The 10864-nt window shown below is 39.7% G+C and overlaps 1 pseudogene; it reads left to right on the top strand.

Moving 5' to 3' along the window:
* Positions 1 to 2738: 2738 nt before the first annotated feature.
* Positions 2739 to 2827, top strand: LOC122225724 (annotated as a pseudogene).
* Positions 2828 to 10864: the final 8037 nt, after the last annotated feature.

The raw sequence follows: 10864 nt of genomic DNA, 5'->3' as shown, positions 1-10864 counted from the left end.
TTGACACATCATTATTATCCACATAATTTATCTTACAGTTCATTTTTGGTATTGTACCTTTATGGATTTTGACAAATATATAATGATATGCATTAATCATTATGGTATCATATATTTTCATTGCTTTAAAAATTCTCTGTGCTCTGCTTATTTATCCTCCAACCCCTAGCAACCACAGATCTTTTTACTGTTATTACTGACTCTGTAATTTTGCCTCTTCCAGAATGTTGTATAGTTAAAATCATACACTACATAACTTTTTCAGATGGGCTTCCTTCACTTAATAATATGTATTTAAGATTTCTTCATGTCTTTTCATGACTTGATAGCTCATTTCTTTTTAGCACTGAGTAATATTCCATTGTGTGAATGTACCACATTTCATTTATCCATTCACCTACTGAAGGAAATCTTGGTAGCTTCCAAGTTTGGCCAACTGTAAATAAAGCTGCTATAAACAACAATGTACAGGTTATTTATTTATTTATTTATTTATTTATTAAAAAAATTTTTTTTTAACATTTATTTATTTTTGAGACAGAGAGAGACAGAGCATGAACGGGAGAGGGGCAGAGAGAGAGGGAGACACAGAATTGGAAGCAGGCTCCAGGCTCTGAGCCATCAGCCCAGAGTCCGACTCGGGGCTCGAACTCATTGACCGTGAGATCGTGACCTGAGCTGAAGTCGGACGCTTAACCGACTGAGCCACCCAGGCGCCCCAACAATGTACAGGTTTTTATGTAGGGTAAATACCACAGAACATGACTGCTGGGTCATATGCTGAGTATGTTTAGTTTTGTAAGAGAATGTCAAGCTCTCTTCTAAAGTGGCTGTACCATTTTGCATTCTTGTTAACAATGAATGAGAATTCCAATTGCTCCACATCCTTGTCAGCATTTGATGTTGTCAATGTTCTAATTTTGGCCATTCTAATGGGTGTGCAGTGGTATCTCATTGTTGTTTTAATTTGCATTTCCCTGCAATGATGATGTGAAACATCTTTTCATACACTTATTTGCCATCTGTATACCTTCTTTGGGAGAGGTCTGTTAAGGTCTATGGCCCATTTTTTAACTGGATTGTTTTCTTTCTCACTATTGTATGTTAAGGGTTCTTTGTATATTTTGGATAATAATTCTTTATCAGATGTGCCTTTTGCAAATATTTTATCCCAGTCTGTGGCTTCTCATTCTCTTGGTACTTTACTTTTGCAACTAGAAGTTTTTAATTTTAACAAGCTCCAAGGTATCAATTATTTCTTTTATGGACTGTACCTTTGGTGTTGTATCTAAAAATTCATTACCATACTCAAGATAATCTAGGTTTTCTCCTACATTATCTTCTAGGAGTTTTATAGTTTTGCATGTTAACATTTAGCTCTGTTGCCTATTTTCAGTTGATTTTTTTAAATTTTTTGTTTTTAATCTTTATTTTTGAGAGAGAGAGAGACAGAGTGAGAGCAGGGGAGGAACAGAGAGAGGGAGACACAGAATCAGAAGCAGGCTCCAGGCTCTGAGCTGTCAGCACAGAGCCCGATGCGGGGCTCGAACCCATGAACCATGAGATCATGACCTGAGCCGAAGCTGGATGCCTAACCAACTGAGCCACCCAGGTGCCCCTTCAGTTGAGTTTTTGTGAAAGGTATAAGGTCTGCATCTACATTCATTTTTTTTTTTTTTTTGCATACAGATGTCCAGTTGTTCCAGCACTGTTTTTTGAAAAGACTGTCTGAACTTATTGTATTGTCTTTGCTCCTTTGTTGCAGATCACTTGACTGTATTTATGTGGGTCTATGTCTGTGCTTTCTTTTCAGTTCTATTGATCTGTTTGTCTTTTCTTTCATCAATACCATACTGTTTTGATTATTGTAGCTTTATAATAAGTTGTGAGATCATGTAGCATCAGTCTTTTGACTTTGTTTTCCTTCAATCTTGTGTTGGATATTCTGGGTCTTTTGCCTCTCCAAATAAATAAACTTTAAAATCAGTGTGTCTAACTTCTTTTTTTTTCTCCCCTCTCCCATGGACTTCTGTTAAATTTCTCAAAGAGGTTAGAGATGGAGGGAGCCAAAGCATAAGAGACTCTTAAAAACAGAACAAACTGAGGGTTGATGGGGGGGGGGGGGTGGGAGGGAGGGGAGAGTGGGTATGAGTATTGAGGAGGGCACCTTTTGGGATGAGCACTGGGTGTTGTATGGAAACCAATTTGACAATAAATTTCATATTTAAAACTAAAGAAATAAGTAAATAAACATTAAGAAATGACTAGCACAGAAAAAAAAATCAGTGTGTCAATATCTACAAAATAACTTACTAGGAATTTGATCGGGATTACATTGAGTCTGTAGATCAAGTTGGGAATAATTGTCATCTTGAAAATAGAGTCTTTTTATCCATGAACATGGAAGATCTCTCCACTTATTAGTTCTCCTTTGATTTCACTATCAGAGTTTTGTAGTTTTCCTCATATAGGTCTTGTACATATTTTGTTAGATTTGGGGATCCTAATGTAAGATACAAGCATTTTTAAGACCTTCTAATCCTCCTCTCTGGTGGGGATTTCTGAATCACTGGCTGCTCCACAGGGCATGCATAATCCTATCCACTCATGCCTTTCCCAGTGTCTGGTGTGCCCACAGCTGGCATTTGGCATTTATATTTTTTATCTCATAAACGCTTTAGGAAATTGAAGTTAGCTGTTTTCAAAGTTTTTCTGTTTGTTTTATTCAGAAAAACATGATAGTTATTTATTATTTTTAAATGCTCTGTAAATAGCATGGCCCCTGCACAAGGATAATATGCAAATTCGTGAAGCATTCCATATTTTTAAAAAATGATCTACAAGCAAGAAATAGTAAAATATTAGTCTTTAAGAAGAAAAAATTTAAGACAGAAGTGGTAAGCTTTCCAAGGTCTTATAGTAAGTCAGTGATGCTGGAACTTGAAGCTTATTCACTATTGACTCTGATGGTGGCCTCAGTCCCATCCTGTTATAGAAAAGCTGCCTTTGATTTCCTTCTGATCCCTGCATTTTATTTATTTTTTATTTTTTAAGTTTATTTATTTATTTTTGGGAGAGAGGGAGAGAGAGAGAGAGAACACACTAGCGGAAGAGGGGCCAAGAGAGAGGGAGAGAATCCCAAGCAGACTTCATGCTGTCAGCACAGATTGTGTGGAGCTCAATCCCACAAACCATGAGATCATGACCTGAGCCAAGATCAAGAGTCTTACACTCAACTGACTAACCACCCAGGTGCTCCAGATCCTTGCATTTTAGTTCAGTGTTTAACACTAACTGGATGATTAGATGAATTTAATAATGTTGTCAAAGGGGGTTGTGCTTGGATGATGAGAACTTCTGAAGAAAAGCAACTAGAGTAATAGAACTTTCAAAGGATGGGAGATAAGGCTGCTTGATGTCACTGATGATCTGCCTAGTGAAATGTGAGGAATGCCAGGCTAATGCTGACTCCATTCTTCCTTGGCAGAAGATGACAAAAGAGGGAGGACATGTAGGGGAGGGTGGGTACAACACTGAGTGGAATGTCTTCAAGCTACTCATTCATTCATTCATTCATGCATGCATTTGTTCATTTAAAATAAGCTTTATGCCCAATGCAGGGCTTGAACTCATGACCCTGAGGTTAAAAGTTGCATGCTCTACCAACTGAACCAGCCAGGAGCCCCATCCAAGCCTTTTAAGCATTTGTTATTCCCCCATAGAAGAAGTTAGGTGTGGCAGGGTGAAAGGTGGATTATTTTTGACTATTTAAAAATTTACCTTGTAAATCCAGATTATACTGAAAGGTTTTTGCTCTTGGCTATAGGGCTAAAGGATGCTGCAAAATTAATAGGAGTGGGTACATTATGGTAACAGATCTTTCATAAATTATCTTATTGGGCTATGTTAGCATAAATTTCCAAGTATAAAAACATAATATTTAGCACTGATTTCACTAAAAGGAGTATAAGACTGATATTTCATCAGGAAGTTTTAGTTAACATACAGAATTTGGGAACTGAATTTATTGCAGCTAAATTGATGAGTACCTAAACTTTGTTGCAGCTTTTCTCTTTCACAGCTTTTCTTTTCCGTTATGCAAAAGTAGAATGTCTATGAATGAAGGTATCCACCATGTTGTTGTCAGAGTTTAATTTCTGTAAGGGAATGCCTGAGGTTCAAAGTTGAAATCCACACATTTGAACACAGAATTTATGTATTAGAGTTCTTCAGAAAAAAATATAATGTGTGTGTGTGTGTGTGTGTGTGTGTGTGTGTGTGTGTGTGTATAATAAGAATTAGCTCACAGAGTTATGGAGGCCAAGCAGTCCTATGATCTGCCATCTGTAAGTTGGATAGACATAAAGCGCATGGTATAATTCAGTTGGAGTCCGAAGGCCTGAGAACCGATGTCCGAGGAACTCTCATGTTTGAGGGCAAGAGAGGATAGATGTCCCAGCTCATGAACAGAGAGGGAATTTGCCCTTCCTCTGACTTTTTGTTCTATCCAGATCTTCAACAAATTGGGTGACACCCATACACATTGATGAAGTAGATCTTTGCTCAGTCTACTGATTCAAATGCTAATCCCTTCTACCAGACATACCCAGATATGTTTTACCAGCTATAAGGCAACCCTTAGGCCAGTCAAGTTGACACATTAAATTAATACTCACAATTTATTTCAGCAAGTTACCCCAGAGTGAAAGTGATCACTCAATTCTTTTTTCCCCCCTTCTCAGCCTTTTACCAGCTGGCCATTTGAATTTATACAAGACATATTGAAATTTCTTGGGACCCAGGAAATCATTCCCTGCCCCTTTATTATTTTACAGATGAGAAAACTGAGGCTTAAAGAGGAGAAATGACTAGTTCAAGATCACATTGAATTTTATTAGTGATCTTGAAGTCTGAAAGGAGACTAAATTTGCAGATTATAGAAAGCCAGGAAAGATAGCTAACAGAAATAGATTGAAATCTATTTCTAATATGTAGATAACAATATAAATATTAAAAATGGTCTGCCTGGAATGATAGACTAAAACCAATAAGTAGAGATTTAGCATCAATAATGATACAATGATCATACTTTTGGTTGAAAAATCTATTGCATGGTACAGGCCTGTTTTGACTAAAGTTCATGTGAAACAATATGGTGAAATTAAGTCAACTATGTAAAAGCCGTAAGTGAGAAATAGCTGCTGAAACAGATGATGCAACCTCTGGGGCTATACTAATAGTCAGAGAGTGATCTGATGTTGCAGGGAGTATATGGCCTGGGAAACCTGGTGTTGGCCAGTTCATATTTGTAACACTATGTGTGGTACAGGGCACAATGTTCTGAGAAGGAGCTTGTCAACTGGCAGTCATCTGCCAGAGGATAATGAGGGTTCTGAGCTCTGCTCCACAGGATGAAAGGCCACAGCAGTAGGAATGTTTAGCTTTGAGGCTTCTGAAGGACACAATAACTGCCTTCAAATATCTCATGGGCTGTCAAATGAGGAAGAGGTATGTGGCTTGTTCTATGTCACTCAAATGGCAGAAGTAGGATCATTAAGGATGATGGTTTATGTGAGATGAATTTCTTCTCTAAGATTTTCCAACATTGCTGACTCTCAACAGAAATGGTCTGTAACTGTGCTCAAGAAAATGCTGGGGTCCATGTCTCAGAGATCTTCCAGGAGGGTACTACTCTGGAAGAAAAGTTGAGTTCATGACTTCTAAGTTCCCCTTAACTCAAAGATTCTGTGAGCCTCCAAGGGTCATTTCTCTTGTACTGCTATTTCACTCTGCTAGATAATGTTTTAATATTTTTGATCTTCTGATTTCTAAAACAATTCAGAGTGGTTTGTAATATTAGAATATATGTTTTTTAAAAAGCAAACAAAACTTTTAATGAAAAATTGAATCCAGAAGGACCCTTGGGAAAGAGTGAGCTGCTACAGAATTTGGGCATTAAAGTCTGGGCAAATAGAGAAATTATGATGTAGATTCTGTACTTTTATCAGTATTAGAGTTGACCTTGACTTCCTAATGGGATTATAAGATCCAGAATGACAGGGAACAGATCTTTACTTCACTTTAACTTCAATAACATCTATCAGAATATTTTATACAGAATAGGTACTTAGTGGGGCCCCTGGGTGGCTTAGTTGGTTGAGCGTCTGACTTTGGCTCAGGTCATGATCTTGCAGTTCATGAGTTCGAGCCCTGGGTCAGGCTCTGTGCTGACAACTCAGAGCTTGGAGCCTGCTTCAGATTCTGTGTTTCCCTCTGTCTCTGCTCCTCCTCTGCTCACACTCTGTTTCTGTCTCTCTGTTTCCTTCAAAAATAAATAAGCATTAAAAAAACAAAAGAATAAGTACTTAGTGTGTTTTGAATGACTTGCCTTTCTTAAAGGTAGAATAGGACTTATTTTTTCCTTTATATTTTTCCTCAGGGTCTGGTAGAAGAAGTGTCCTGGTTAGGCTATAAGTCATAGTTCTGAAGCTATATTAGCTTGTTCCAATGGGGTAGCCTGACCTTGGCCTACAGTAAGCCCCGACTGCCATAATTACATCTACTGGTGACGGTCATAATTACATCTACTAGTAACTCTTCATGTTTCTAGAACAAATTTCTGTCTTAAATGCATTGTGCTGTAGACTATAGCTGCTCTAGGACACTGGCTTCACTTCCACTGTAGTTCTCCATTGTACCTGGTAGTAACAGTAACCAACATTTATATTTCATTAACTTAGAGCACAAGCACTCTTCTAGGTGTTTGTTTTGTCCTACTTACTGCTGTATCAAGTAGTTACTCCTTTTAGTTCCATGTTTGGAAATGGAGGTGGAGAAGTTAAGTGACTTGCTCAAGGTCACAAGTTAGTAAGTGGCAGAGCCAAAATGTGAACCTAGCATTCTGGCTACAGATTTTGTGCTCCTAATCACTATGTCCTTCTATTTCTCACCGAGATGTCTAAGTGCAATGTGTATTTAATCAAGATGCTAAGGGACCAAAGTCCAAGCAAGTTTGTCTTCTTGGTGACAGGACACCAGGTGGTAAAGAGTTTCCTCTGCCCCTCCTCTCTCCATTGTTCCTTTTGTTCCCTGGAGACCAGCTCAGAAACCTCCCCACTGTATTTCCTTCCCCACCCCAGTTTTCTGGGATTGGCTGCTCTCCAACTCTGCTCCCAACTCTGCGTGGCTCAGGGCTTTGGAATGAAAGACGCAAGACTGAGCTCCTTAGAGTGACTCACATCTGTTTGGAGCAGTTATAGCCTGTTTTTGTGCCACTTAGCAATTCTTCCTCCCCAGATCCAACCCTTCTCCATTTTCCTAAAAATGCCAGATGGTATATACTTATTTTTAAGTCAATGTGAATTTTAATATACTTAGCTTTGGAGAATTTATCAACACTTTTCCTGTTTCTTCACCAACCCCCCTCCCCCAGGGGATAATTAGAATCACCCCATGATATTGCAAAACAGGAAAACCTGGGTAGCTGCTCAAGGGCATGGTGTTGCAGAAATGACTCTTCACCTCTGACCTACTGGTAGATGCTTAATGGGAACTTTCTGATGATGACATCCCAGGTCAGGTGGTGATAGGGCTAGGACCAAGCCCTGCTATGGCTTTGTTGAATCCAGGGTGGAAGGGGGACAGATCTGTGCCTGGCATCTCTTTCTTCTGTTCCTGTTAGACACAGCTAAGCCCAAGGGTAGGAAGAGGGTGTGCCCATGGGAACTTCATTTATGCAGTTTCCACACAGCTAGAAGTCAGCCCCTTTCTTTCAATCTAACCAGCCAAGTCACTGGCACCAAACACACTATCTGAAGTTGTGTAAATCTCCATATCAGTAAATGTTCTCTATTGTAGGAGGCCTCTTGGGGCTGAAGAGTTGGGAGAGGCTCCCAGGCTTGAAGCAATAAATGAGCAAGTCAACAATCTTCTCTACCTGGACACTCTGAGCCTACATGCCTGGAAACAGCCAATATTCTACCATGGACTTAGTCAAATCCACTGAGACAAAAGCCAGATGGAGTACAAACATAAGGGATCACTCATAGAGCACTGTGATTTTCCACCCCTGTCTGGACCTGTTACAGGTAGCAGAAAGAGGAAGGATAAATGAACACCAAGGATACTTCAAAAATGTCTTTAGACCTAAACTAAAACAAGAAAGCCTAAGTTTGAGTTCCAGTTATACCACCTATTAATTGTGTAACCTTGAGCAAATCAACTTCTCTAATGTGCATATTTCCTTATTTGTCAAATAGGAATAGAAATACCAGTTCCCCTCATTTTGCAGGAATATGTGAGGATCAAATGACAATGCACATGAAAACACTTTGTAAATTCTAATAGTCCTATGGAAGGGTAAAGGATTATTATAAATTCTTATTTATTTTACTTAAAATAAATAATAATAGTTTTATCAGTTTGTTCCTTTATTTGATTTTTTAAAAGTATAGTTGACACACAATGTTACATTAGTTTCAGGTGTACAGCATAGTGATTTGGTAAGTCTATTCATTATGCTCTCCTCACTACAAATGCTACTCAATTTTTGATCAGAACTATGTAAAGTGGAGAGCTTCAGTCTTCTGTCACTTTCTATTCCTTGTTCTGATCCAGGGAGGCTGCCAGGGGGCTGTGTTTGGTAGGTGCAATGCAGACTTGCAGGTAACATAAAAAGTATGGAAGAGGCAAGTACCTGTATATTCATCATAGGGAATAGAGCCAGACAGAATTCAGAGTCAGTGGAGGAGATAAGTCTTGGTCACAGTAGTAGAACCACTCTAGACAGAGTTGACCATCAGGTGATGTGTTAGTGTGAAGCAAAAGGTAATCTCAAGCACAGTTTGAAGTCAAGACAGATATAACATAGAGGTCCTTTGACAAGGTCTCCCTACAGAGTAGGGTTTCCTAACCTGGGCTGCTCAGAAAACCCTGGTCACTTCCACTCTGGACCTTGACAGCCTAAAATAAACCAGAATTCCCATGAGGGAGGATTCTTGCCTGTCTGCCCAATAGTCTTCAGTATCATTGTCTAAATGAAAAGCTATGCCTCCCGGCAGACTTAGAATCTTCTTGTGTAACCACAACCCCCAAGGGTTTCCAGTTCAGATTCCTAAGGAGGTAGCATTGACTCATTGAAAGGAAAGCTTACATTCTTTTTTTTTTTTTTTTTTTTTTTTTTAAATTTTTTTTTTTTCAACGTTTATTTTATTTTTGGGACAGAGAGAGACAGAGCATGAATGGGGGAGGGACAGAGAGAGAGGGAGACACAGAATCTGAAACAGGCTCCAGGCTCTGAGCCATCAGCCCAGAGCCCGACGCGGGGCTCGAACTCACGGACCGTGAGATCGTGACCTGGCTGAAGTCGGACGCTTAACCGACTGCGCCACCCAGGCGCCCCGGAAAGCTTACATTCTGATATCAGAAACTTCATCCTTAATGAATCCTGACTGCTTTCTGTGTCTGGAGTAAGAGTTTCAGCAGTAAGATGACGTTGTTATCCAGGCTAACCCCTAAGAGAGATGCTTGAGAAAAAGAAAATCAGGAAGCTCAAAGGAGAACAGTGCAGAGGGTTCAAATCATTCCAAAACTAGCCTATCAACCCTGAGATAGTTAAGCATAATGGATAACTAAGGATAGAACCCAGGATCTTGGCTCCCAAATTAATATTCACCTGTTCCAAGAGGTGATTTTGTAGACTGAAAAAAAAAACAAAACCAAAACCAAAAGCCTACAAATGATTTTCCAAAGAAGTTTGTTGAGATTTAATACTTTGAGTAAAGAACTTAATAAATGAAGACTCTGGTCTTCCTGAAGTATCCTAAATAAGAAAAACAAACCCTCAGTTGATTAGTTTTTGGCTTAGGTCAGGGGTTACAAATTGTTCATGGGCCATGTATGGTCAGAAGGTGTGTTTTGTTTTATCATTTTGTTACACCAGTGTTTTAAGGGCAATTTAACAGACACTGGGGGTTATCTGGTTGAAACATACCCTATGGACACTTAATAGGACTAAGAAAACAGTGAGAGCAGGGCCTCTGATTGGGCACACCAGAGCATTTGATGAGAGAGCTGAGTTTATAATCTAGTTTGAGGAAATGTGATGCATTCACATGGAGGGAACTAACCCTAACTGTGAGACGCAGATGGCCAGTGGAGGTTGAATGACAGGAACAAGGACCAGAAGAGTTCTGAAGAAGGGGAACTCACTCTTACCTGGGTGGTGAGAGAGGCTTTTAGGAGGAAGGGAACTGACACAGTGTTTGGAAATGAGGGTGTTGGCGTAGAGCTGTATTCTGGGGTAGGAAATGAACAAGCTGAGACTTGGAGGCAGGAAATCTCCAGGTATATTCAGAAGACAAAGAGCAGGATGAGGCAGAGAATTTGAGTTGGGGAGAAATGGGAGATCTTGAATGAAGAGAAGTAGCAATCCTGTCTCTGAGTCTAAAACTTATGGAATTAAATGTCTCATCATTAAAAGAATGGTCTTTGGGGGTAAGAGACAAAGGCACCTGGTAGCCAGAAGCATCGGCTGCCTGTGGCTTAGCTCCCCTGGTATCCATCTCTCCTCTCTACTGCTGTGCTACCTATAGGGATCCCCCACTCAGTTCCCTCCTTGGGAGACAGATACCTCAGCCTGGTTAATCAGACAGTGGCTAATGGGGATTATCATCCGCATCAGCAGGGTGAGGGGACTGTGAAGAAGGCTGAGAGTGGCAAGATTATAGCTGACATCATGATGTAGCTGGAGGGCTGCCAGCAAAGATGTGCTCACTTTGTTTTTCTTCTTGCCCAGAAACGCAGCCAAATGTCAGCTCAAAGCCCTAACTTCCCCACATCCCTGCCTGATATATACATATACACA

Source organism: Panthera leo, chromosome B4 (genome assembly GCF_018350215.1).
Source record: "Panthera leo isolate Ple1 chromosome B4, P.leo_Ple1_pat1.1, whole genome shotgun sequence".
Classification (NCBI taxonomy): domain Eukaryota; kingdom Metazoa; phylum Chordata; class Mammalia; order Carnivora; family Felidae; genus Panthera; species Panthera leo.
Note: the sequence above shows the minus strand (reverse complement) of the source record. Positions and strands in the feature narration are given on the sequence as shown.